General features: G+C 50.7%; 1 protein-coding gene and 2 long non-coding RNA genes across 4 annotated transcripts in view; 1 reads left to right on the forward strand and 2 right to left on the reverse strand.

Moving 5' to 3' along the window:
• Positions 1 to 2,941: 2,941 nt before the first annotated feature.
• LOC112448098 (uncharacterized) lies at positions 2,942 to 4,060 on the reverse strand. The gene is made up of 3 exons (XR_003036497.2): positions 3,797 to 4,060; positions 3,403 to 3,651; positions 2,942 to 3,176 (listed from the first exon to the last, which is right to left on the reverse strand). It is a non-coding gene; the product is annotated as an uncharacterized lncRNA (long non-coding RNA).
• LOC132346155 (uncharacterized) lies at positions 3,648 to 18,010 on the forward strand. Its single transcript, XR_009495901.1, has 2 exons — positions 3,648 to 3,777; positions 5,322 to 18,010. It is a non-coding gene; the product is annotated as an uncharacterized lncRNA (long non-coding RNA).
• Positions 18,011 to 27,226: 9,216 nt separating this feature from the next.
• The window catches only part of THBS2 (thrombospondin 2), a 31,395-nt gene continuing 30,844 nt past the window's right edge, over positions 27,227 to 27,777 (reverse strand). The window contains exon 23 of one of the 2 annotated variants that reach the window (NR_198868.1): positions 27,227 to 27,765. The gene's annotated coding sequence lies outside the window, so the exon portion shown is untranslated. The other variant, NM_001434872.1, reaches the window with a different exon arrangement.

Genomic DNA, 27,777 nt, shown 5'->3' on the forward strand with positions numbered 1-27,777 from the left:
GGGATATATGTATCTCCCCCAGCCTTTAGCTCGCATGTTTCCTTTCTGTGGGATATATGTATCTCCCCCAGCCTTTAGCTCGCATGTTTCCTTTCTGCGGGATATATGTATCTCCCCCAGCCTTTAGCTCGCATGTTTCCTTTCTGCGGGGATATATATGTATCTCCCCCAGCCTTTAGCTCGCATGTTTCCTTTCTGTGGGATATATGTATCTCCCCCAGCCTTTAGCTCGCATGTTTCCTTTCTGCGGGATATATGTATCTCCCCCAGCCTTTAGCTCGCATGTTTCCTTTCTGTGGGATATATGTATCTCCCCCAGCCTTTAGCTCGCATGTTTCCTTTCTGTGGGATATATGTATCTCCCCCAGCCTTTAGCTCGCATGTTTCCTTTCTGTGGGATATATGTATCTCCCCCAGCCTTTAGCTCGCATGTTTCCTTTCTGTGGGGATATATGTATCTCCCCCAGCCTTTAGCTCGCATGTTTCCTTTCTGCGGGATATATGTATCTCCCCCAGCCTTTAGCTCGCATGTTTCCTTTCTGTGGGGATATGTGTATCTCCCCCAGCCTTTAGCTCGCATGTTTCCTTTCTGCGGGGATATATGTATCTCCCCCAGCCTTTAGCTCGCATGTTTCCTTTCTGCGGGATATATGTATCTCCCCCAGCCTTTAGCTCGCATGTTTCCTTTCTGTGGGATATATGTATCTCCCCCAGCCTTTAGCTCGCATGTTTCCTTTCTGTGGGATATATGTATCTCCCCCAGCCTTTAGCTCGCATGTTTCCTTTCTGTGGGATATATGTATCTCCCCCAGCCTTTAGCTCGCATGTTTCCTTTCTGCGGGATATATGTATCTCCCCCAGCCTTTAGCTCGCATGTTTCCTTTCTGTGGGGATATGTGTATCTCCCCCAGCCTTTAGCTCGCATGTTTCCTTTCTGCGGGATATATGTATCTCCCCCAGCCTTTAGCTCGCATGTTTCCTTTCTGCGGGGATATATGTATCTCCCCCAGCCTTTAGCTCGCATGTTTCCTTTCTGTGGGATATATGTATCTCCCCCAGCCTTTAGCTCGCATGTTTCCTTTCTGTGGGATATATGTATCTCCCCCAGCCTTTGGAACTGCTGCAGCAACATGCTCAGGACCCCCAGCGCTGTGGTCAGGCTCCCTGAGGTCAGATCTAGGTCTACCAGCTCATCTCATCACCTGCATTGGAGTCCATTTATTCATCTGTAAAACCGACATAACGGCTGCTCTGGGCAGTGGAGGCGATATAACTGCCCCAGGGCACTCGTGCGAAGTCAGGTACACAGTCGTCGTTTAGTTGCTCAGTCTTGTTCAACTCTTGGCAACGTCATGGACTACAGCCCTGCAGGCTCCTCCGTCCATGGGATTCTCCAGGCAAGAATACTGGAGTGGTTTCCATGCCCTCCTCCAGGGGATCTTCCCAATCCAGGGATCGAACCCACGTCTCCCACATTGGCAGGTGGATTCTTTACCACTGAGCCACCAGGGAAGTCCCAGGTACACAGTAGGTGCTCCATAAATGTTGGCTACAAGTACTTGTTTTCAACTGAACTTTGCAAAGATCACCCTCTGTGTACTGTTCCAGATGCCCAGTGAGAATACTGCCCTTTAAACACTATTTGGTGATGCTGACCTAACAGGACTCTTTCTCCATCAGGTAAGAACGACTGTATACATCAGCCGAGTTTCTGTTGCCCCGTCAGCTGCCACGCCTCTGTGGGGACTTTCCTCTGGGTCGTGTCTGTCTGATGCTGTCCACTTGTCATCCGGCAGAGGTTCCAGCTGAGAGAAGACAGCAGCAGGCATAGAGACGAATGAGTACAATTTCAGATGTTTCTGAAGTGAGAAATCGGGGCCACAGCGGAAAAGACCACTGTGTTCCTGAAATTTGGTGTCAAAATGTATTCTGATGAGGCTGTTGAGTTTCAGGGAAAAAGAAAGAGCACTTCACATGTGCATCCATGTCTTAGGAGAAGGCTATGACCACATTGGCCTCCAGGGTTTGTGCCTCAACTCTGACACCAAACACTGGAATCTGCAGCTTTGTTCCAGCCACGTTTCTCCTCCAGCACAATGACACTGCCGGCAGATGACAGCTCCATGTCTGCGCCGGGTCCAGGGCAACACGGATGCGGGGTACACGGCTCTCCTCCTGAGCACCCTGCAGCCGCCATCTCCTCCACCAGCCCCGCTTCCCTGCAGGGACCCAGGCCCTGCCCCTCCTCAGGGCTACCCCAATTCTCCCCTTCCCCTCCCACAGCCCTAAGACTGCTGTAAGCAGGTGGTGAGCATTTGGAAAAGCTTCTAAAACAAGCAGAAGAGGAAGAGAATTGAAATTAAAAATCAAACCGCTCTGAAAGCCCATGGCAGGCGAGCAGTCACCATGACACAAATGAAGGAACAAACAAATGGATGGACAAGAGCAGAAAGTGTCACTGAGTCTCTCCTGGTCCGTGGACACACAACGCACATTTCTTTAAATGTCATCTTTTCTGCTTCTAATTAGTTGTGCATAGTTTAATGACTATCACATTGCATCATATACAGCAGATCCTTTCTGGGCAAAGCCTTCATGGGAGCAAAAGGAAACACTGAGGCCAATAAATCAGTTTATGCTGGATAAAAACTATGAGAGCAAAGCCTTTGGAGCTCTCGTCAGCCGGCGGGAAGGGTCAGAACGCGCAGGGTCAGAGCCTCGGAGAGCATGGCCCTGCCTCACGCTGGCCCCCTGCCTGCAGACCCCCCGCCTGCCAGAGACAAGGACTGCTGCCTTATTGCTCAGACTCTCCTCCGGGCCAGCGAGGAAGATGAGCTCGGGAGGAGGATGCCAGCGCCCCCAGAGTTAAGATCATGTGATCGGCTTTCAGAGACACTGACTCCCTGTCATTTAATTAAAGCAGAAATGAAGACTTGAGCACTTGAGAATCTTGGGCATTTTAGCCAACAGATTTATCTCACAGAAGATGATTTCCAAAGCAGCAAATGCCTGCTCGTTCTAGAAAGAATGTGTCCTGCGGAGACAGAAAGCACGTGGGCTTCAGAGCATGTTCGTCCCATGGGCCCTGCGCTCAGCACCGTGCTCAGGGCGACACACCGCCTTGTGGGTGGGGGTCGGGAAACAAGGTTCCCAACCCAGCAGGAAGCGCTCAGGCCCTGTGAACAAAGAGTGTTCTGTATCACTTTCTGGGCAATTTCTGAACAGTCTCACCTACAGGTGGAGATTGTCTTTAACTGACAGTGTTCTTGGCAACACAGACTGTTCTTGATAAACTGCACCAGGAAACCCCCACGGAGAGGGAGGGGGTGGTGTGGACAGACCCACGGCAGCGACGCAGGACAGGTCAAGTGCACCCGTAGGCGTGCTCGGGACGTGCCTCACCATAACGCCGGCGTCACGGTGACTAACACAGCGGTGCCCTGGTGCAAACGTCCACTTGTTCACCCGTCTGCTCAGCCCCCAAATGTCTCCTCCTCATCATGGACAGCGGGCTCTCTGCTGGATCTGTCAGCTCATGGGCACGACAGCCACTCTCCCAGCGTCTCTGCAGTGACTGTCTGAGGTTCTCTTCACCCCGGCCGGGGCCCCAACATAACCTGGGGATCAGCGATCGTGCTGGACTTTGGGCCCCTAAACAAGAATAAATCTGCATATCTTCCATCCATTGGCAGTTAAAGTTTAGTCTCAAAACAGATCTCTTTCTACAACTGACAAGAAACACAGACCCTGGGCTCCTGCCTCGAAAATGGAGAAGAGGTGAGTAAAGGCTCCTTACTTTTGGAAGAAACTCGATGGCTTTGTGACCCGGAGCGATGTTGGGGAACAGGATGCCCGCCTGCTGGCTGGGACGCCTGGGGAGTGTGGTCCCTGCTGAATGGACGTGGGTGTGGCCCCCCTTCCTCTGCTCCTGCCTCTGTGAGACCCCCATTCCTGTGTGTGCACGTGTGATCTGACCTCACAGGAACCCGGAGCCCAAGGGCCACCTCACTTGTTCTCAGGAGACCGTGCGCTGGGACTCCACCCACTGCAAGCTCCGGGGGGCGGGGCTTGGGCACTTAGCTCCACCCACCTCAGGGGGCGGGGCCTGTGGGGAGGGGGCGGTCCTCTCCCCAGTGCCTGTCAGTCACAGCTGTCGGCAAAAGAACAAGACCTGGGTCCCAGCGTTTCAGCGCCCTGACTGCTCTAGGAGCCCCTGGGCCCCAGCCGGACAAAGCCAGCACCGTCCTTCTGTTGAGGCCAAAAGCACTTAAACCTAGTGTTTGCTGAGTCTTAGTGGCTCTTCTTTCTCTGTGCAAACAGCATAACAGTATTTTGAAATACATTTGAAAGGGGATGATAGTAGTTAGTAGTGATTTTTAACATATTTGCAAAATAGGAAAGGTTGCACCTATTTGCAATGAATAAGGAGAAATGAGAGAAATTCAGTGCATCCTGGGATCTCTGCTGGCCTCTCGGGATTTGGGAATTTTCATTCCACTGTTCCACTAGGTGTAAATAGCCTGGTGCTGACTGATCACTCACGGAAAACATGGACGTTCAGAGAGACTCCATCGGTGATGACATACAGAAAGATTTCTTGTTGCATGCGGTTCTGTGCATGATGCCAAAGGTGTTTTATTAGGGCAATCTCAGAGCCTGCAGGTCTGTGGGCTGAGGTCTCGGAGCTTCAGTCAAGCCCTGGGTACAAAAGGCTGAGAAGGAGGAGACAGGTTAGAAGCAGGAGACCAGGGCGTCTTGGGTCCACCTCTCACGTAGGTGGGGTCAGGCGAGCCCTGAACCAACTCGAGCATCCCCGTGGGACCGTGAAATAGACTTCCTTGGCAAAACTAACAAAGCTACATCACACAGTTGTGTTGAGGTGAAGTAAGATACTTGAGGGAAGTTATAGTTCCTCCCGTGTGGCTCGTGCCTGGGGGTCTTGTCCACACTCCTGATGCTGGTCTCTGGTACCCACAGACACCTAGGGTACCTGCAGACTCTAGGAAGATGACCTCTTAGTGAGAGTTGACCTTTCTTCCCCTTTTCACAAGGAAATGCAGTGTGGTGGCCACTTCCCGCAGGCAGTGAGTGGAGGCAAGAGGAGGAAGCGTCTTCACAGACGTGGCAGGCTTGACCTTGCCTGTCTTCCCATGAAAATAAAATTCATAAATAGTAAGAGTAAAGCAAAGCCACAGCCACACACATCCCAGCAAAGCAGCACATCACCGACATGAGAGAATCCGTCTCAGGAGACGCCCTCGATGACATTGTCCTTCACTTAAACCAAGCTGTTTATTTATTCTGATGCTAAACCTCTTAAGCGGGGCTCCTATCACCTGACGATGAGCGAAGTCTAGAATTCATGACCACCTACCTTCAGCATCGCTCACCTGACCCTCCTCACTCCAGTGGACACCAGACGTGTTTCCATGGTTGGAGTGAAGGTGATCTCGCCTCATCCGCCCCTCTCCTGCAGGTACGTGCCTGTAGAGTCTGGAAGCGTTCCATGGCTGGAGTGGAGGTGATTTGTTAAAAGCAGAGTCTGTGGTTCATCCACCGAGATGCCTTCCCCACACTTCTGGAGCATTGCCTGGGCAGTTAGCTTCTTGCTGGCCAACCTGGATATCACTTTATGCATTAATCTATGGGCTACTTTCATGCATATTCTTCCTGTATTGATTTTATTTTTCTAGGAAAGTTAACAGGGAATCACAGAAAAGTTGAAATGTCTCATGGATTCTGTCCTCCATTCTTCCCTCTTGCTGTAAAATGTGATTTCTCCTTGGAAGATACCTCCAAAAATGCAAACATTCCTTGGCAACAGGATGGAATCTTGTGTCAGTGTGGCCCAGAATCTTCCTGTGGGTACAAGCCCTTAATTTTATTCTGAAGACACTCCTTAAGTGGTTTTCAAGCTCCCGGAATTAACAGTCCTGGGATATCATTCAACAGAGCAAACTCCTAGTGAGGGGTCAGGGTAGTCCGCACACGCCCACGGTGGCAGCCTGTGAATCAGGTCTCTCCATTGCTCCTCAGGGACACTAGAGACAGAGACCCAGCTCTGACAGGCCCTCTCTCCACCGCCTGGATGGTTTCTCTGCTTTCCTCTTCCCCGTTTGCCAGGCGCAGGGCTGACGGCTCACCTGTCAAGCCGTTAGCAACAGTCAGCAACTCCCCGTGAGGACCAGCCCCAGCTCACTTCCCCCCGCCGTCCCATGTCCTGCTCCAGGGTTGCTATGATGCTGTGAGCGGACCGTTTTTACCAGGACGCACCCAGGGAGCCCAGCCCGGGGGTGGGGAAGACCCAGGCAGACAGGAGCCCACCTCTGGCCCCGTGGTGATGTGGGTGCAGCTCCTGTGCAGCCATAGACCCAGCGATGCCCCCCATACTGGGAAGGAAGGGATGTCTGGAGGCCAGGTGGATGCCCCCATACTGGGAAGGAAGGGGTGTCTGGAGGTCAGGTGGATGCCCCCATACTGGGAAGGAAGGGGTGTCTGGAGGTCAGGTGGATGTCCCCCATACTGGGAAGGAAGGGGATGTCTGGAGGTCAGGTGGATGGGGCAGGGGGCTGGCTACTCCCCCGCAGAGCAGAGTTTTCAGACCGGCTTCCATCAGGAGGCGGCCTCAGCCTGTTGGTTCCTGTGTCAGTCAGGCCAGCTCTTCCCTGGGGTCGGGGTGGGGACCTTGACCTGGGGTGTAAGTACCAGGTCAGCCCCGTCTGTCCAGGTGGCCTGAGGGGGTCTGGGGAGAGATGGGCTGGATGGGGAACGGGTGCCCTTTCTCCCTGGTGCCCCTGCAGCCCCCTCCCCTGCATGGGCCCCACGCTCTGCACCCGAGCCCAGCAGTACCTTCTGCAGAGCTGCTTTCTTCACACCTTCGAGGTGGGCGGGGGGCTCCCACAAGCCAAGCCCCCAGCCTGGAGGAGGGCCCAGGGGCCTGTCCCTCTGTGGCCAGAACAAGCTCCAGCTCTGAGGCGCCCCCTCCTGCCTGGGGGCCGCAGGGCCCCTGCATGCCCCCGGGCCCCCTTTCTTGACCCCCTCCTGCCTGGCCCCTGGGCACTGACGTCCCCCAGCTCCGGCGACCGCCAGCCTGTCCATCCCTCCAACAGGACCCTCACTTGGGGCTCCAGGCTCCTCACGTTCTTTCTGGACGTGAGTGTGCAAGGGGCCCCTTAGGGCTGTGGCTGCCTCGCCGTCACAGTGGAAGTCGGTCCAAAGTGAAGGGATGCCAACTTGATGCCCTGGTGGAGACCCAGGCCGGATGGGGACACGCGGAGCTGCAAAGCCCCTCCCCCCAGGACTAGAATGACGTCCGCCCCCAGCGCGGCAGGAGCCCGTGGGAGTCAGGGGCCCTTTGACCCGAGCTGGGAAGCATCCCCAGCACTGTCATCTGGTGTGTGCTGTGTCCACGGGGGCCGTGGCCCGCGCCTCCCACCCTCTGAGCTCCAAATCCAGGAGGGCCCGGGCGCATGACAGCCCTGAGCCATGCCTGGGATGGATTGCTTCCTGTGTTTATCTCTGACTGTCCAGCTGGGCGCTAAGCTCATTAGAACGAGGATTAGCCTTTCTCTTCTCACAAGCCAGTAAAATCTGACAGAAACTAAAATTATGCTTGGTGGTGGTTTAGTTGCTCAGTCGTGTCTGATTCTTTGTGATCCCATGGGATGCAGCCCGCCAGGCTCCTCTGTCTGTGGGATTTCCCAGGCAAGAATACTGGTTGCTGTTGTCATTCAGTCACTCGGTCATGTCCGACTCTTTGTGACCTCATGGACTACAGCACACCAGGCTGCCCTCCCTGTCCTTCCCCACCCTCCCAAGTTTGCTCAAACTCATGTTCATTGAGTCAGTGATACCATCCAACCATCTCGTACTCTGTTGTCCTGGAGTGGGCTGCCATTTCCTTCTCCAGGGGGTCTTCCCAACCCAGGGATCGAACACTGGTCTCCTGCTTTGCAGGCGGTCTCCAGCATTGCAGGTGGGTGCTTTACCAACTGAGCCACCAGGGAAGTCTAAATTATGGTTGGTACTCAACAAATGATGATATCAAATGAGCATCTTCCATTTGCTACATGTGCAGTGATGAATTCTCTGTACCGTGTTTTCTGGCACTTTTTATATATCACTGTATAATCAGAAAAGGCATTTGATAGCTGATACCAGAAAGCCTCTCAGGGAGAAGGCTGTGGTTAGGAAGACAGACACCTTCATACGAAGCTCAAGGAGGAAGGTGATCCCAGGGCAGTTGCTGGTGGGACATGGGGGCAGCTGTCCAGGGCTGGAGGAAAGGGACAGGGTGCAGATCAGAGTGGGGTGGGGCTGAGGACCTCGCCAGAGGCCGCAAGACTCCCGGGAGCCTCGGGGTTGACTGCTGGCTGCCTGATCCATCGCTGCACAAGTCCTGCCTCCCCCAACTCCGCGTGCTCCGTGCTCACACAGCAGCTCCACGAGTTTGCTTCTCTTTGTTGGATGATTGGCTGTTTGGCTCGGGGTCAAGAGCTGGGGTGGGGGCTGTGGAAATTGCAGAGAGAGCGGAATCCCTCATCTGCATCAGCATTCACAGGCCACGGTGAGGTGGGGGCTCCGTGTGACATCTGGGCTGACCCAGCACAGGAGACGGTGTGGGCACCGGCGTTGGGAAGCTGCGAGCACGGGGCGACAGCCCGCAGCCAGAGTCAGATCGTCTCCGCACGTCCGTGTGCGCCCGGTGAGCGCCTGCCACCTACCTGTCAGCTGCCTACAGGGAGGATGCCGCCTCCAAAGGCCCACAGAGGCGTCGGCCGCGTCTGCTCAGGTGCTACCGCAGGACGGGCCCCATGGTGGACTCTACGCAATGGACACTCTGTCCCCAGGTCTGGAGGCTGGACACCCGAGGCGCAGGGACCGTCAGGTCTGCTGAGGACCCTCTTCCAGGCATCTGCTCACCGTGGCTTCATGTGGAGGAAGGGGCAGGGGGTCCCTGGGGCTCCTTTAGAAGGTCCCTGGTTCCCTCTGCAGGGCTCCAACCCAGGACGGCATGACCCCTGTGGACTGACCTGCTAGGGCTTTAGCATGTGACTCTGTGGGGCACACACACTAGGGTGTGACTTTGTCGGGGACACACACCAGTGTGTGACTTTGTGGGGGGCACACACCAGTCTGTGACTTTGTGGGGCACACACACTAGGGTGTGACTTTGTCGGGGACACACAGCAGTGTGTGACTTTGTGGGGCACACACACTAGTCCATTGCAGCCCTGACAGCTGAGATGCTGGCCCTGCAGGGCCTCGGTCCTCAGAAGAGCCCCTGGTGCCTGCAGATGGTCCTCCATTCACCCTTGTCCTCCTGCCTGGACAGCTCCTGCTCGGGGCAGCAACAGGTGTCTGCTAACCACTCGCTTTGCTCCAGACTCTGCCCCAGATGCTGGATGCACAGGCAGAGCCCCTCGATGGCACGTCATAGACGCCACTAGATTTACAGACTCAAGTTGTGCGACAGTCCTGCACCGAGTCTGTCAGAGCCATTTTCCCAACAGCATGTGCTCACTTCATTTCTGCATCACACTCTGCTCATCCTCACACCATTTGTTCATCACTAGGATATTTGCTTTATGACCCACGGTCTCTGGTCTTTGATGTTACTATTGAAAAAAAATTACTACTCGCTATTGACTCAAGACAGGCAGCAGTTTTTGGCAATGAAGTATTTTGTAATGACACTTACTCCTTGGAAGGGAAGTTATGACCAACCTAGACTGCATATTAAAAAGCAAAGACATTACTTTGCTAACAAAGGTCCGTATAGTCAAAGCTACGGTTTTTCCAGTAGTCGTGTACTGTGAGAGTTGAACCATAAAGAAGGCTGAATGCCAAAGAATCGACACTTTTGAACTGTGGTGTTGGAGAAGACTCTTGAGAGTCCCTTGGACTGCAAGGAGATCCAACCAGTCCATCCTAAAGGAAATCAGTCCTAAATATTCATTGGAAGGACCAATGCTGAAGCTGAAGCTCCAATACTTTGGCCACTTGATGTGAAGAGCTGACTCATTGGAAAAGACCCTGATGCTGGGAAAGATTGAAGGCAGGAGGAGAAGGGGACAACAGAGGATGAGATGGTTGGATGGCATCACCGACTCAATGGACATGAGTTTGGGTAAACTCTGGGAGTTGGTGACGGACAGGGAGGCCTGGTGTGCTGCAGTCCATGGGGTCGCAAAGAGTCAGACATGACTGAGCGAGTGAGCTGAACTGATTTTGTAATGAAGGTCTGTCCGTTGATTTGTAGACATAAGGCTGCTGCACACTCGACGACCACAGCATGGTACAGTGTGCCCTGGGAAACCAAGTAGTTTGTGTGAGTCACTTTATTGCAATATTTGCTTTTCTGCCATGGCCTGGATGTGCCATGTCATTCAGCTATGCTGAAAGAAGGCCAGGGGGACCCATTTTTTATGGTCCTTGAAAATTTTGCAAAAACACACGTCACAACTAAAGGGCTGTAAAACCCTGTCACCTCCAGGAATGATGATCCTTCCCACCCAGGGGATCAGAAACAGGCATAAATGGCACTTTGCATTCGCCCTCCCAGAGAGTCCCATACTTCTGCTTTTGCACAGTTCGTACAGAAAGGTAGACCCTGTGCCCGGCACCGAGGACGAGCCGTAGCGTGTGGCGGGGGAGCAAAGCCGCCCATGCTTCCTGCCCAGCCCTGGCCCAGCGGGGGTGGTGGCTCGGGCTGGGCGCGCGCCATCCGGTGGCTTCTCAACTCCTCCTGCTCTGCTGCCCTGGGTTTACTGCTCTAGTTGGAGGGACTGATGCTGAAGCTGAAGCTCCAACACTTTGGCCACCTGATGAGAAAGCCAACTCATCGGAAAAGGTCTTGATGCTGGGAAGGACTGAGGGCAGGAGGAGAAGGGGACAGCAGAGGACAGGTTGGTTGCATGGCAACCAATATCAATATCTGGCACATGAGTCTGAGCCAGCTCCTGGAGACAGTGAAGGACAGGGAAGCCTGGCGCACGCAGTCCGTGGGGTTGCAGAGAGTCAGACAGATTGAGGGACAGCAACGCGTGGCAAAGTGCCCTTTACATGACCCTCCGCACTCGGGCTGGCTGTGCTGCCCCGTGGTACGTCTGGTATCTGCGCAGGTGAGATGGAGCCTGGCCTTCTGTGAGTAGAGCTGCTCTGTGTCCACTCACCTTTATGCCTCCCAAACGTGGGACGTGAATATGGTGGCAAGCTCTCCTGAGCTCTCAAGTCCTGGCATCAGACTCAGACATCTTGCTGTTGGACACAAAGCCTCCAGAATTTGACAATCTTTGGCTTCCTTTGTCCTGCACATGTCTGCATCATGCTGTTGTAGATGACATGGCTCTAAGCAAAGTTGAGTCTTAAGACTTTACTCTCTGTAACCAGATTGCAGACTCCAGGATGTCTGGCTCTAAGTGAGTGATCACACCACGTGGTTATCTGGGTTTGAAGACCTTTTTTGTACAGCTCTTCTGTGTGTTCTTGCCACCTCTTCTGAATATCTTCTGCTTCTGTTAGGTCTGTACCATTTCTGTCCTTTATTGTGCCCATCTTTGCATGAAATGTTCCCTTTGTATCTCTAATTTTCTTGAATAGATCTCTAGTCTTTCCCATTCTATCGTTTCCTCTATTTCTTTGCATCGATCATTGAGGAAGGCTTTCTCATCTCTCCTAGCTATTCTTTGGAACTCTGCATTCAGATGTGTATATCTTTCCTTTTCTCCTTTGCCTTTTCCTTCTCTTCTTTTCTTGGGTATTTGTAAAGCCTCCTCAGACAACCATTTTGCCTTTTTGCATTTCTTTTTTTTGGAGATGATCTTGATCACTGCTTCCTGTACAATGTCATGAACTTCCATTCTTAGTTCTTCAGGCACTCTATCAGATCTAGTCCCTTGAATCTATTTCTCACTTCCACTGTATAGTCATAAAGGATTTGATTTAGGTCATACCTGAATGGTCTATTGGTTTTCCCTGATTCCTTCAATTTAAGTCTGAATTTGTCAATAAGGAGTTCATGATCTGAGCCACAGTCAGCTCCTGGTCTTGTTTTTGCTGACTGTATAGAGCTTCTCCATCTTTGGCTGCAAAGAATATAATCAATCTGATTTTGGTGTCGACCATCTGGTGATGTCCATGTGTAGCGTCTTCTCTTGTGTTCTTGGGAGAGGGTGTTTGCTATGACCAGTGCGTTCTTGGCAAAACTTTGTTAGCCTTTGCCCTGCTTCATTCCGTACTCCAAGGCCAAACTTGTCTGTTCCTACAGGTATCTGTTGACTTCCTACTTTTGCATTCCAGCTCCCTATAATGAAATGTGTTAGTTCCAGAAGCTCTTGGAGGTCATCACAGAACTGTTCAGCTTTAGCTTCTTCCTCAGTATTGGTTGGGGCATAGACTTGGATTACCGTGATCTTGAGTGGTTTGCCTTGGATATGAACAGAGATCATTCTGTAATTGTTGAGATTGCATCCAAGCACTCATCTTAGACTCTTTTGTTGACTGTGAAGGCTACTCCATTTCTTCTAAGGGATTCCTGCCCACAGTAGTAGATATAATGGTCATCTGAATAAATTCGCCCATTCCTGTACATTTTAGTTCCCTGATTCCTAAAAAGTCCATGTTCACTCTTGCTGTCTCCTATTTGACCACTTCCAATTTGCCTTGATTCATGGACCTGACTTTCCAGGTTCCTGTGCAACATTGCTCTTTACAGCATCGGAGTCCACTTCCATCACCAGTCACATTCACAGCTGGGTGTTGCTTTGCTTTGGCTCCGTCTCATCATTCTTTCTGGAGTTATTTCTCCACTCTTCTCCAGTGGCACATTGGGCACCTACCAACCCGGGGAGCTCATCTTTCAGGGTCCTACCTTTCTGCCTTTTCACATTGTTCACGGGGTTCTCAAGGCAGGAAGACTGAAGTGGTTTGCCATTCCCTTCTCCAGTGGACCACGTTTTCTGTGATCACTCACCTAGAGCCAGACATCCTGGAGTCTGTTGGCCTTAGGAAGCATCACTACAAACAAAGCTAGTGGAGGTAATGAAATTCCAGCTGAGCTATTTCAAGTTCTAAATGATGATGCTGTTAAAGTGCCACACTCAATAAGCCAGCAAATTTGGAAAACTCAGCAGTGGCCACAGGACTGGAAAAGGTCAGTTTTCATTCCAATCCCAAAGAAAGGCAATGCCAAAGAATGTTCAAACTACTGCCTAACTGCATTCATCTCACATGCTAGCAAAGTAATGCTCAAATTCTCTAAGCGAGGCTTCAACAGTACATGAACCAAGAACTCCCAAATGTTCGAGCTGGATTTAGAAAAGACAGAGGAACCAGAGGTCAAATTGCCAACATCCATTGGATTATAGAAAAAGCAAAAGAATTCCAGAAAAATTTCTACTTCTGATTTATTGACTACGCCAAAGCCTTTTGAAAGGTTGTTGTTGAATCACGCAAATACACCGGGATTCTTGGCCCCCAGAGGAGAAGAATTCAATCCAGGGCCAGAGACGAGGCTTGATCGCTCAGAGCTTTTGTGTAATAAAGTTTTATTGAAGTATAAAGGAGATAGAGAAAGCTTCTGACATAGGCATCAGAAGGGGGCAGAAAGAGTACCCGCTTGCTAGTGTTAACAATGAAGTTATATAATCCAAAGATTATCTGGAGGTCGTAAAGACCTCATCAGACCTACTCCCATAATTTACATTTTAAGATAACACTGTCCTCAGGCAAGATACATCCTTGTAAAGACCAGGTCTACTCCCATAATTAACATTTTAAGATAACAGAAGGTTGAATCCAAAGACTGTCCTTAGGCAGGATACATTATTGGTATATAATCCTAAGGAATGTGGAGAAAGAAAAAAAGTTTGTCCTTTCTTCCTCCTTGAGAATTCCAGACCCTTCTCTCCTTGGGGACCCCTAGATTTCCTATCAACCTGCCTAGGAAATGACTCCCTCACTTTGACTATATGGATCACAACAAACTGGGAAATTCTTAGAGAGGTAAGAATACCAGACCACCTTACGTGCCTCCTGAGAAATCTGCAGGTCAAGAAGCAGCAATTAGAACTGGATATGGAACAACGAACTGGTTCCAAATTGGGAAAGGAGTACATCAAGGCTGTATATTGTCACCCTGCTTATTTAACTTATATGCAGAGCACAAGCTGGAATTAAGTTTGCCAGGAGAAATATCAATAACCTCAGATATGCAGATCACACCACCCTATGGCGGAAAGCGAAGAGGAACTGCGAGCCTCTTGATGAAAGTGAAAGAGGAGAGTGAAAAAGCTGGCTTAAAACTCAACATTCAGAAAACAAAGATCAGGGTATCCAGTCTTATCACTTCACAGCAAATAAATGGGGAAACAATGGAAACAGTGACAGGCTTTATTTTTCTGGGCTCCAAAATCACTGCAGATGGTGACTGCTGCCTTGAAGTTAAAAGACGCTTACTCCTTGGAAGAAAAGTTATGACCAACCTAGACAGTATATTAAAAAACAGAGATACTACTTTGCTATCAAAAGTCTGTCTAGTCAAAGCTATGGGTTTTGCAGTAGTCATGTATGCATGTGAGAGTTGGACCATAAAGAAAGCTGAGCACTGAAGAATTGAAGCTTTTAAACTGTGGTGTTGGAGAAGACTCCTAAGAGTCCCTTGGACTGCAAGGAGATCAAACCGGTCCATCCTAAAGGAGATCAGTCCTGAATATTCTTTGGAAGGACTGATGCTAAAGCTGAACTTCCAATACTCTGGCCCCTGATGTGAAGAACTGACTGATTAGAAAAGACCCCGATGCTGGGAAAGATTGAAGGCAGGAGGAGAAGGGGATGACAGAGGATTAGATGGTTGGATGGCATCACCGATTTGATGGACGTGAGTTTGAGCAAGCTCCAGGAGTTGGTGATGGACAGGGAGGCCTGGTGTGCTGCAGTCCACGGGGTTGCAAAGAGTCAGACACGACTGAGCGACTGAAGGGAACTCAACCAGATTTCACCTAGGAATTTTCTGGAGAAAATCTCGACTCTTTCTACAGCTCAAGAGCCCAAGGCACAGGCTGGCTGAGCAGGGCCAGACCCTGGGCCTTGCATCCACTATGCCCAGACTCAGTCCAATCTGTGGCAGCTTCTTAGAAAAGCTTCCCAAGCATAAGCACAGGAGGGCAGGCCGGGGCCCCCTGGCCCTAACCTTCGGCTATGACTCGGTGGGCCAGGAGGCTGGAGCCTCGGTCCCCTCAGACTCGGGAGGGTGAGCTCACACACTCCCAGGTCGGTCCTCGAGGCGACAGCCCCTGCCCTCTGCCCTCCCCTTGCAGCTGTTGGTCACCAACCCCAACGCACCTCCTTTCCCTCTTCCTGTGCCTTCCTCTGGCTCCTGGTCCCAAGTGTGTGCTCCAGAGTGTTGTTTGCGATCAGAAGACTTCCTGCGAGTGGTCAGTCTTCCTCCCAGACTCGCTCTTCCTGAGGCTGGGTGCCCCGCACGCTCCCACACGCAGTGAGCAGCTTGTGTACAAGCCCGCAGGCCCTGGGGTGGAGGCAGGCGCTTTCTGGGGGCGCAGGCAACTCAGCCGCGCCGTCACCTCATGCCCTGGGTTGACCACGTCACGCGTGTCTCCCCAGCCCACCCTGCCAGGCCGGCTCTCACCGCATCACTGGCCTCACCGCGGCTGGTGGCTGGGCTTCTGCAGGCGCTGTGGCAGCTGGAGGCCACTGGACCCAGGAATCTGGGCTCCTCTCCTTGAATCACCATAATTGCACTTTTCTGGGAAGCTTGGAATCTGGTATCTGACAAAAGGCATGCTATTTATTGAAGGTAAATGTTGAAACTTGCCATTTCACAATAAAGTAAAAGCTGGATATAGTCTCACCAGCCATTAAGAGAACCACAGACTTTTTTTTTTCATAGAAATATTTTTTAAGTCATGCTTTGGCAAGCAATGTAGTAGCTATTTCTGGGTTTTTAGCTTTTCTTGAGCAAGAACTCCAGGCTTAAAATGTTGAAGACTACTTCCATTTAAAAACTAAGATAATTCACAGAACACTGGGAGAAGATGAACACTTCATACCTGCTGACACAGCTCCCTGAGGGTGGGGCTCGGGGCACGTGAAGAGGCTCAGGGGAGGGAGACGGGAGTCAGTGGATCCCAGCATTGCTTGGGGCCCCTCTGATGTTCAGAGGGTCTCTTCCTCCTTCACAGCTGAGAAACCGGATGGTTTAACCAAAGCCACGGAGCTCGGAGATACCACACCTAAAGCTTGGGCCCCAAAGCTCTGCTTCTTATTATAAACAATGTCTGCCTTTCACAAAAGGTGACTTTTGTTCATGCATGCAAGTCATTTTTAAAGTAAAAGATTATAAAATAATAGCCCAAGAGTCTCAGGCTCAAAGCCAGGAACCCCAGAACCCGCACAGACCTGCTTTCTGAGAGTATGCGGCTGCTCACCACCTTCTTTTCATCTGCAGAAGAGGAGCTCCTCCCTCCCGGACCAGCTCATTGGTTGTCAAAATAAACTGAGAAAATATGTTATCAAAATGTCTAGTTTTTCTTTTTACAATTGAATCGTGTTTCACATGTTGCTTTTCCAGCTAGAATATATGTTGATGGCAATTTCTCTTTCTTCATTTTACTGCTGAGCATGCTGAGTGAGTGTGGAGAGGGACCGGGGAAGCAAGAGTCTCAGGAGCTGTGAAGCATCCTCCCCTCCAACCCCGCACTGCCCGAGGACCCACATGAGCCCTGGTGTGCGACTCTCCACACACTTGAAGACACGCTGGAACCTCCTCTGCCCTGCTTGAACTCAAGGTTCCGTGGACTCTGCCCTCTAGCGCTCTTACTTAAAGCGGAGATTCGAGCAGGAAGACACTGCCATCTGGGAGACGACACCCGCTTGGTGATGCCCAAGTCTCGGAAGGTCCTTGCATTCCTACCCCCCACCATAGTTTTATCAAGCGTCCATGGCCCCAGGCTCACTCATCGCCCCGCGCAGAAGAGCAGCTCTGTCTCCCATCAAAACCATGCTCAGGCCGGCTCCCATCCTGGACCGGAGCAGAGCATCTCCGCTCTTCACGCCTCCAGCTCCGCAGCGCCCTGCAGACCCCCTTCCTTCACACGGCCATCTTCCTCCATATCCACGGACGCGCCTTGAGGGCATGTGGACTACGCTGACCACCCAGCTTCTCTCCTCCCCCAGGTCCCATCATAGACTGCCCCCACCCCACTCCTCTCACAAAGAACCTGCATGCCCAGCTCTAGTAAGAGGGACCCTGTGCTGACCTCGGTTTCGGGGCCTTACTGCGGGGGAGTCTGGGGCCAGCTGACCTCTGCTTCTGCCTCCTCCTCCCTGGGGGACCACCTGACGGGTCTCCTCGAGGAGATGCTGGGAAGATACTGCAGAGCGAGAGCTGGCTGCCAGGGCTGGCGGGAACCACCGAGCTGATTTCAGCTTTTCCCACTTTCACTGTGCTTTGCCAAAGGTCTTGAGCTCCTAAACAAAACCCCTGGCATCCTTATGCTGCAACGGCAGTCAGTGCCATCAGAGGTTCAGGCTGGAATGTGGCCTGAGGGAGGAAGAGAGGAAAAAATAGGCCTTTGATGTGGGTGCTTTCCTGGTGGCTCAGATGGTAAAGAATCCGCCTGCAAATAGGAGACCCAGGTTCAACTCCTGAGTTGGGAAGATGCCCTGGAGGAGAGCTCAGCAACCCACTCCAGGGTTCTTGCCTGGGGATTTCCGTGGACAGAGGAGCCTGGCAGGCTTACAGTCCACAGGGTGGCAAAGAGTCAGACATGACTGAGTGACTAACACCTTCACTTTCATGTGGACACGTGGACGTTTGTGGCATCTGTTCTGTGCCTGAAATCAATTCCTATTCCCTTCATCTGGCAGTTAATCTTCCTCTACCAGTAATGCAAGTTCTCTTCCAGGAACTGGAGAACGCTTTTCAGAAGCAGATTTTGTGTGCTCCAGGAAATCCTGGTGTGTAACATGAAATAAATGTTTTGAACTCAAATGGTGAGTGAGCCTTTCAGAAGACTCTTTTTAGCTGGGGAGGTCAGAGTCAGCCTTTTGGAGGAAAGTGATGGAAACGCAGCTTGGACCCCACAGGACACTGGCAGCCCCTGGTCACGTCCCTGGGCTTCTGCGTCCACTCCGAGCTCTTTGGTGGCAAACCAGCTGCTTCTGGAAAGAATGGTGTAAATACACAGGCTCGCATTGTCCTGCAGGCAGAGCCTCATGGCTGGGGCCGCCCCCTTTGCAGGAGCATCCGCGCACATCCACGCATGCAGCCCAAAGCTGGATCCCCTTGTTCCTGAGCCCCACCCACCCCCCAACCCCCCAGCCCGAGCTCCGACCTTCCACCCTCAAGCTCCAACCACCTCCCAAATCCCTCCTTACATCCTCTTCTTCTCTCAGCCCATGGGGTGAGCAGCCCCGTCGTGGGGTGATCGGGGGTTTGGGGCTCTGGACTTCTTTCTTTCAGAGGGGCCTTCTGCTTCCTCAAATGGGCTCGAAGACCCTTGAGCTGGAATCATGCGCTGAGCAGTGACGTCTTAGTGATGGACACACGAATCCCCTCGGCCACTTCCCAGCTCCTGGAGCCCCAAGATAAGGGACCTGACCCCAAGCCCACAGCCGTGCTCCTCTTTGGGGGCAACCAAGCTGAGATGAAGTTCAATCACAAAGTCTCCTTGGTTACTGGGGAACCAACACAGAAACTAAACTCATGATCACAAAAGCTGAAACCTTCTGACGCTGATAGCATCACATCACGACTGTCCAGCCTCCAGGAACAGAGCCCTCTGGCCATCACAGGTCACAGGATGCCTGTCCTGCACAGGTGGCCGGGGTCTCCCTCTCGGCCGCCCTTCTGTCTCAGCCCCAAGGCTAACAGTTCCTTCTCCCATTGCACGGTCTGCTTTCAGCAAATTAACCTGCAGGGGACACGCGTAGACTTTAAAACTGCATTCCTTTGGAAGGTTACACCCAGGACATTCCATTAGCATTTGGGTGTTTCCTAAACTTGTCAGCACCTCCTTCGAGGTTAAGGCTCGGGAAGGCTCCCCTCCGTGAGGACAGCCTCGCCCAGCCCAGGCCGGCCCATCAGGACTGAATTTTCCAAGGGTCCCGCCTTCTACTCAGAGGCAGGAACAGTGCGGCCGTGGGAAAGCACCTGGAGCCCTGCTGCACCTTCTCCAGGCTTCCTCGCCCGGCCTAAGTCCTGCTGAGGTTTCAAGGGCTGTTCCTGTTGTAAAGAGGTCATGTTAGCAAAGGTTGATGCCAAGTCCCTGCTCAGCACAGCCCCTGGGAGGCCCGCCTGAGCACGTCCACGTGTCTTCATGTGCTGTAGGGACCCCAGAACTCAGGCGTCTTCTCCAGACACTCCGAGCTTGTTGCCAATTCTTTTAGGAGTTTTATCCAGAGATAACTTAAATTTGAGTCAATGATTTTCCTCCCAAGACAAATAACCATAGGTGATGCAGACAAAGCTGGTGGCTCACCCCCTGCTGGTGACTTGACTCAGGTCTGGAGGAAAAGGGGCCAGAAAGAAAGAGCAAGAGCCCAGAGAGGGCAGAGGGCAGAGGGCAGAGGGCGAGGGTGGCCTCAGGCCGTTCTCTTCTGCACACTTCTCTTAAGCCTTTTCTCACACAAAACAAAGCATTAGAGTTCTTAGTCTGACCAGTCCATTAACTGAGCGTGTGCTAGTCATGGTCATATAGTTCCCTTTCCGACATTAAGGTGAAATTCATGCCACGTGACGTTAACCATATTCAGGTGTGCATTGCAACAGCATTCAGTGCATTCACAATGGTGTGACCTGATCGCCTACATTTCATTTCAGAACATTTTTATCTCCATGAAAGAAACTCCGGTTTTCACCAGTCTGCTTTATGTCTCTATGGACTCACCCATTCTGGATATTCTAAATATATGGAATCATATAGTATGTATGTACCCTTTGTGTCTGGCTTACTTCATTCAGCATAAACTTCCCTGGGTCTATCCCAGGTGGCACTGGTGGTAAAGAAGCCACCTGCCAGTGCGGGAGACGTAAGAGACTCGGGTTCTGTCCCCGGCTGGGGAAGATCCCCCAGAGAAGGACATGGCAGCCCACACCAGTATTCTTGCCTGGAGAATCCCATGGACAGCGGAGGCTGGTGAGCTACAGTCCGTGGGGTCGCAGAGTCAGACACGACTGAAGTGACTTAGCCCACACGCATGCATGCTGTAGCAGGTATCAGAGCATCAGTTTTAAGGCTGAACAACATTCCAGTCTGGAATCCATCCATCTGTGATGCACATTCGGGCGTTTCCAGGCTCTGACTGCTGTGGGTAGTGTTGCTAAGAACATGTGTGACACGCACTTGTGTGAGTTCCTGTCTTCAGTCTTCTGGGGTTTATACCCAGGAGTGGAATTGTTGGGTCAGATGATGTCTCTATGTCTCACTTTTTGAGGAACAGCCAAACTGCCGTCCAGAGCAGATGATCCACGTTTTATCCCCCGCAGCAAAGCGCTCTGGTTCCATCATTGGCTCCATTTTCACCAACACTTCTCTTTTCTTAAATTATCGTTTTAGTGGGTATGAAGTGAACCTCATCGTGGTTTCTCTAGTGGTTAATGAGAAAAAGTTGATGACCATTTTTATGTCTTTAGAGAAATACCTATTCAAAACCATTGCCCATTTCTCTAGGTGTTTTTTTTTTTTTTGCTTTTGTTTTGGGGTTATAAGAGTTCTTATCTACTCTGGACACCAGATCCTCATGAGATCTACAATTTCTAAATATTTTCTCCCATTCACTAGTTTGTCTTTTTACTTTTCCAGTAGTGTTCTCTGATACAGAAATGCTTTTTTAATTTGATTGAGTCCAATTTATGTTTTTTTCTCCCCTTAATGCTCATGCTTTTGGTGTCATGCTTAAGAGGCCATTCCCAAATCCAAGGTCACGAAGATTTATGTTTTGTCTGAGACTTTTATAGTTTTAGTTCTTATATGTAGGAACTAATTAACTAAGTTAATTTTTCCATATGGAGTGAAGCAGGAGTCAACATTGTTCTTTGGCACATGAACGCCCACTTGTTGAGGATACTGTCCTTCCTTACTGAACAGTCCTGGGACCCTGTTGAGCACCAGTCGGCCATGAGTGCCTGGGCCTGCCTCTGGACTCAGCCCCAGCGTGCTGGTCGCGTGTCCGTCCTGAAGTCATCATCACACTGTTTCGAACACTGTGCCGTTGCTGTAGAATTGGGAACCAGGAAGTGTGAGGCCTCCAATTTTGTCCTTTTCTTTCAGTCTTGTGTTGCAATTATTCAGAACTCCTGTAATCCCATATGAAGTTGAGGATCATCTTTTCCATTTCTGCAAAAACTTACTGGAATTTTGATAGAGATTGAACTGAATGTTGTTTGCATTGTGTAGTATCATAATTCTAACAATGTTAAATCCTCCAGTCTATAAATACAAGCTGTCTTGCCATTTATTTAGGCTTTTCTTATTTTTTTTCATAATGTTTTTCACTTTTATTATGTAAGTGTTTTGCCTTTTGGCTGAATTTACTTCTAGGCATTTTCTTTTGAATTCTATTGCAAATGAAATTGTTTTCTTAATTTTATTTTCATATTATATCCTGCTGGTGGATAGAAGCACAAAGTGATTTTGTGTGTTGATCATGTACCCTTCAGCTTCTCTGAATTCGCCTTTTTCCTTTATGGAGGTATAACTGGCATACAACACAGTTTAAGCTGAAGGTGTGCAGCCATGTTTCTTTAAATCCCCCAAAACGTGTCATTAGAAAAGAAAGAGCTTGGAAATTAGAAAGAGAAATTATGATAAAATACCATGGCATTCCAGAAACAGATTCTAGAGTTTTCTATTATATCCTCTATCAAACAGCATGCAACAGCCCAAGAGGATCAGCAGCTATATGACTTCGTTCTAAGAAGCTGCTAGGGTGAGCCATGTTGGCAGTCTCTTTGCCCAGTTATTTAGGACTGAGCTTTGATTGACCTGGGGTTGCCAGTCCTGGTCTGGAACTGGCTCATCTCACCGCTGGTGGGGAAGCTTTATTGTTGCTGTTTACTCATTAAGTTGTGTCTGAGTCTTTGCGACCCCATGGACTGTAGCCCGCCAGGTTCCTCTCTCCATAGAGTTTCCCAGGCAAGAATACTGGAGTGAGTTGCCATTTCCTTCACCAGGAGATCTTCCTAACCCAGGGATTGAACCCATATCCTGCTTGGCAGGTGATTCTTTACCACTGAGCTGCCTGGGAAATCTACTGCTCCCCAAACATAACAAGAAACTCCAAAATCTACTAGAGCCCTCCTGATGCTAATCTAATTCATGCTTCCCAGCAACTGAAACCTTCAGCTGAAGTGCCGTTGAGTCTTGTGTACAAGAGGGAAGATTCTAAAGAAAGGAGTCCTGACAGAGAGACTGTGCCTTCCTGAGGCGTGTGTACATGTGCACGCACGAGCATATAATGCTAAATACACATGATTAAGTCTCATATCATATATTCATGAGGCGTGTTCATGTCTGTGCACACGAGCATATGATGCTAAATCTATATGATTCAGTTCAGTTCAGTTCAGTTGCTCAGTCGTGTCCGATCCCACGGACTGCAGCACGCCAGGCCTCCCTGCCCATCACCAACTCCCAGAGTTTACTCAAACTCATGTCCGTTGGGTCGGTGATGCCATCCAACATTGTCGTCCTCTGTAGTCCCCTTCTCCTCTTGCCTTCAATCTTTCCCAGCATCAAGGTCTTTGCCAATGAGTCAGTTCTTTGCATCATGTGGCCAAAGTATTGGAGCTTCAGCTTCAGCATCAGTCTTTTCAATGAATATTCAGGACTGATTTTCTTTAGGATGGACTGGTTGGATCTCGCTGCAGTCCAAGGGACTCTCAAGAGTCTTCTCCAACACCACAGTTCAAAAGCATCAATTCTTCGGTGCTCAGCTTTCTTTATACGTGAGTCCAACTCTCACATCCACACATGACCACTGGAAAAACCATAGCTTTGACTAGACAGACCTTTGTTGGGAAAGTAATATGCTGTCTAGGTTGGTCATAACTTTTCTTCCAAGGAGTAAGCATCTTTTAATTTCATGGCTGCAATCACCATCTGCAGTAATTTCAGAGCCCCCCAAAATAAAGTCTGCCACTGTTTCCACTGTTTCCCCATCTATTTCCCATGAAGTGAAGGGACCAGATGGCATGATCTTAGTTTTCTAAATGCTGAGTTTTAAGCCAACTTTTTCACTCTCTCCTTTCACTTTCATCAAGAGGCTCTTTAGTTCTTCTTCACTTTCTGCCATAAGGGTGGTGTCATCTGCCTATCTGAGGTTGCTGATATTTCTCCTGGAAATCTTGATTCCAGCTTGTGCTTCATCCACCCCAGCAGTTCTCATTTCTCATGATCTACTCTGCAGAGAAGTTAAATAAGCAGGGTGACAATACACAGCCTTGACGTACTCCTTTCCCTATTGGAACCAGTCTGTTGGTCCATGTCCAGTTCTAACTTTTGCTTCCTGAACTGCATACAGATTTCTCAATGGCCAGGTGGTATTCCCACTTCTTGAAGAATTTTCCGGAGTTTATTGTGATCCACACAGTCAACGGCTTTGGCATAGTCAGTTAAGCAGAAACAGATATTTTTTCTGGAACTCTCTTGCTTTTTCCATGATCCTGCAGATGTTTGCAATTTTATCTCTGGTTCCTCTGCCTTTTCTAAATTCAGTTTGAACATGTGAGTTCATGGTTCACATACTGCTGAAGCCTGGCTTGGAGAATTTTGAGCATTACTTTACTAGCATGTGAGATGAGTGCAATTGTGTGGTAGTTTGAGCATTCTTTGGCATTGCCTTTCTTTGGGATTGGAATGAAAACTGACCTTTTCCAGTCCTGTGGCCACTGCTGAGTTTTCCAGATTTGCTGGCACATTGAGTGCAGCACTTTCATAGCATCATCTTTCAGGATTTGAAAGAGCTCAACTGGAATTCCATCACCTCCACTAGCTTTGCTCATAGTGATGCTTCCTAAGGCCCATTTGACTTCACATTCCAGGATGTCTGGCTCTAGGTTGGTAATCACACCCTCATGATTATCTGGGTCATGAAGCTCTTTTTTGTACAGTTCTTCTGTGTATTCTTGCCACCTCTTCTGAATATCTTCTGCTTCTGTTAGGTTCATACCATTTCTGTCCTTTATTGTGCCCATCTTTGCATGAAATGTTCCCTTGGTATCTCTAATTCTTGAAGAGATCTCTAGTCTTTCCCATTCTATTGTTTTCCTCTATTTCTTTTCATTGATCACTGAGGAAGCCTTTCTTATCTCTCCTTGCTATTCTTTGGAACTCTGCATTCAGATGGGTGTATCTTTCCTTTTCTCCTTTGCCTTTTGCAAAATATTTGATTAAGTATCTTATTATATAATATATTCAGAGGCATGTGTGTGTGTGTATGCACAAGCATATGATGCTAAATATATATGATTATTTTATTATATTATATATTCTATGCTGTTTATGTGAATATATTTTGTATATACATAAATGTCTTATTTACCAATTGTAATATATATCTTAAACCATAAGAAAAACCATTCTTTTTCTTTACACTAAACTACAACTGATTTATAAAGAAAGCTGAGCGCCAAAGAACTGATGCTTTTGAACTGTGGTGTTGGAGAAGACTCTTGAGAGTCCCTTGGACTGCAAGGAGATCCAACCAGTCCATCCTAAAGGACATCAGTCCTGAATATTCATTGGAAGGACTGATGCTGAAAATAAACCCACTGAACAGCAAAGCACAGTTATATAAATAATAAATTATTTGAAAGTAAATACGCAGCACATAAAAGGAGGTACGCCCAGGTTTTATGGACACTTTCTCCTCCTCCTACTCTACGCGTTTCAGAATCCACCCTCTGGAGGTGCATGGCCGTCCTGCAGGCAGGCTGTCCTCTTACCCCGAGGCTCATCCATTAGAGACCCCATCTGGCCAAGAAAAGGCTGACCTCCTGGGAGCCTGGAGTCTGGGGCCCGAGCCAACGGCCAGGGTCTGAGGCTCTGTGGGTAGCTGTTCTTCAAGCTGACCACCCGGTCCTGTCCACACTTGGGCACTTGATCTAAGCTTGTTCGCTGGGATGCTTCTGCCTGAGCTGTTGCTAACGATGCAGAGAGTGTGTCTTTGCTGGAGATGTCAAAGTCTCACTTCTCATAATGTACTTGGTGTGCCTGGGGGTCAAAAAGTCACTCTATGGAAAAGCAACAGCTGAAAACGGTCCAAGTTTCCAGGCCTTGTTACAGCTGAGAGATATGACCTGAAAGTCACGCTGGAGCCTATGGTCACAGGTCACCTGCTCTGGCCACTGGGACCCACGTGGCCCCCACGGGGCTCAGAGCTGCCTCCATGTCCATCCCTGGGTGGCTGTGCCAGGGGACTCTGGACGGCGGGGACAGCATGGGCTGAGATCAGCCAGGGTCAGACAAGGCGATGGGTTGGCACTTGGCAGCGGCTCAGGGCCCAGACGTTTCGGTAGGAGTTCCACAGCTTTCCCCAAAGCCGAGGTCGCCGTCGGCTGGCCGGAGGCACTGTCATCTCCGGACCCTTGCCCTCTGCCAAGTCGCTCCCCTGGGACCAGAGGCCCAGGCTTGGCCAGGCATGGATGGTCCCCACCTTCCCCCCTTCCTCCCCTGGGACCCCAGGGCTGTGGTCCTTGGCATCCAGATGAGGAGTTTTAGAGGAGCAAAGCCTGATTCTGTGACCAGGGTGGCGGAGCTGTCAGGCAGCAGCCCCCAAGGGTCCCTGAGCCCTCGACCGCCAGCTCCCCTGGCCAAAACACCACTTTGTGCAACAGACGAACTGAGCACAAGCCGCTCAAGCAGCTCAGACCCACAGAGACCCCGGGGCCTTCCACCCCCAGCCAGGCAGGCTGTGACTCCACAAGGACCCTCAGCCACGACCGAGGCCTCAGACCCCTTCCCGTCAGTGGCCTCGGGGCCTGTTGGAGGTGCCGTGGGGGACCCGGCCTCGGACCCCCACACTCCCTCCCCTCAGGCTGGACCCACCCCCATGTTAGAATCACCTCCAGTTCCTCCGACGCCGCCCACCGAGCATTGCGTGAAGGCACGGTTTGGGGGGTGGGGAGGGTCTTTTCTTCAGGGACAGTGACGGAGCACAGCATCACCCCGAGTGTTAGAGCCTCACATAAAAGGAAGAGACTCCACAGACCCGTCCCCCATGGCGCCACTGCCTCCCCCACAGGTCAGAGACATGAAACCAGTCCTGGGACCACCGCATGCAGACAGGGGCGGGTCTGCCAGAAACTTGCCTTTCCATAAACATTCCCCCAAATTGGAACGTGAGGAACTGCGTCTTGCTTCATCACCCAACTTCTCAGCACCCTCAGCACGTCCCCTGTCCGCTTTCCGTTCCACAGGCGGAACGCACGCCAGCGTCCCCCGGTCATCAGGGTACCCGCGTCCAGCCCTCCTCATCGCCTCGTGCCTCAGCTCCCCTGAGCCTCTCGAGGCCCTTCCCCGGGTCTGGCCTCGTCCTCCTCCATGTGCGCACACCCTCCTGTTCACCACCCAAATCAAGCTGGATCTTCGCCTCCACCCGTACCCTCGGGAGGCCTTTCCTGCACCCGAGGCTTCAAACATGCTGTCCCTCTGTCCATCTCCCCCTGCAGCCCCCACGGTTCCCCCCTAACTGAGGCCGCGGTACTGCTCAGAAGTCCCGGGGGCAGTGGGGCAGCCAGAGATGCCTAGGCTGCCCGTGACCTCTTCCCGTCACCTAGCGACCGGCTTATCCAGACAACGCCATGATCGCACACGCACCCGCTGAGCCTCCTGTGGCTTCTCGCTCTGGTTTGCAACCAGACTGGTCCAGGGAAGCACCGTTCGTATGACGAGGGGCCCCGTGGGTTGCCCCTCTCCCCAGAGTCGTCCCAGTGGGGCCGACACTCACCACACCGCTCGGTCCCCAGTGGGATAGCGAGAGGCAACAGAGGATGGACTCCCTAGGGTTACGTCCTGAGTGACCCGGGTGGCTCCACCAACCACGGTGAGACCTGCCTTCAACAGCCTCCTGCTCTGCGAAGACCCCCGACTGCATCTCGGCCTCAGAAGGCCTGACACAGAGCTCTGCTCGTCCTGTTGGGGTCCGTCCACTGAACCCCGGCAGGAGCCCTGCTAGCTCTTTAAAAAAGGGAGAGAGATTGATTTATAGAAAACCTTTTTACAATTTATTTCCTGTTATGAACCTTTGAAGTATAAAAATGAGGCTCTAGCTAAATGCAGGGTTCAGTGGTGAAAATCTGACCATGAGAAACAAATAAATTAATATTTACAGTCTTTGGCAAAACAAAAGAAGTTTCATCCATCTGTACCAAAAGTTTAAAAAAAAACATAAATAATTTACAAAAAAAAAATATGGTACATTCTAAATATTCACATCATCATCCCGTACCACCGAACACAGCGACACAGAGACCTGCACACTCTTCACCACGGGGACATTTAATGGCATCTCCCAACACTCCGTTGTCTTGGGAAGACAGCTCCACCGAAAAACGTAAAAAGTGCAGCACAGCAAGAAGGCAATTAGCCTCAAAGAAGCAACAAGTGTAAGTTTATCAGATGGCACGAGCAAGGGAGACAGGTCGCGGGTCCTCTCTCTCCATGACAGAGGCGTTAGCTCGCTGTCAACCGCAAGAGAGGCCGTCTGCCACGTCAGGCTGACGAGACAAGTCTTCTTCCTGAGCCCCTACGTTCGTGG

This window comes from Bos taurus, chromosome 9 (assembly GCF_002263795.3).
Source record: "Bos taurus isolate L1 Dominette 01449 registration number 42190680 breed Hereford chromosome 9, ARS-UCD2.0, whole genome shotgun sequence".
Classification (NCBI taxonomy): Eukaryota; Metazoa; Chordata; class Mammalia; order Artiodactyla; family Bovidae; genus Bos; species Bos taurus.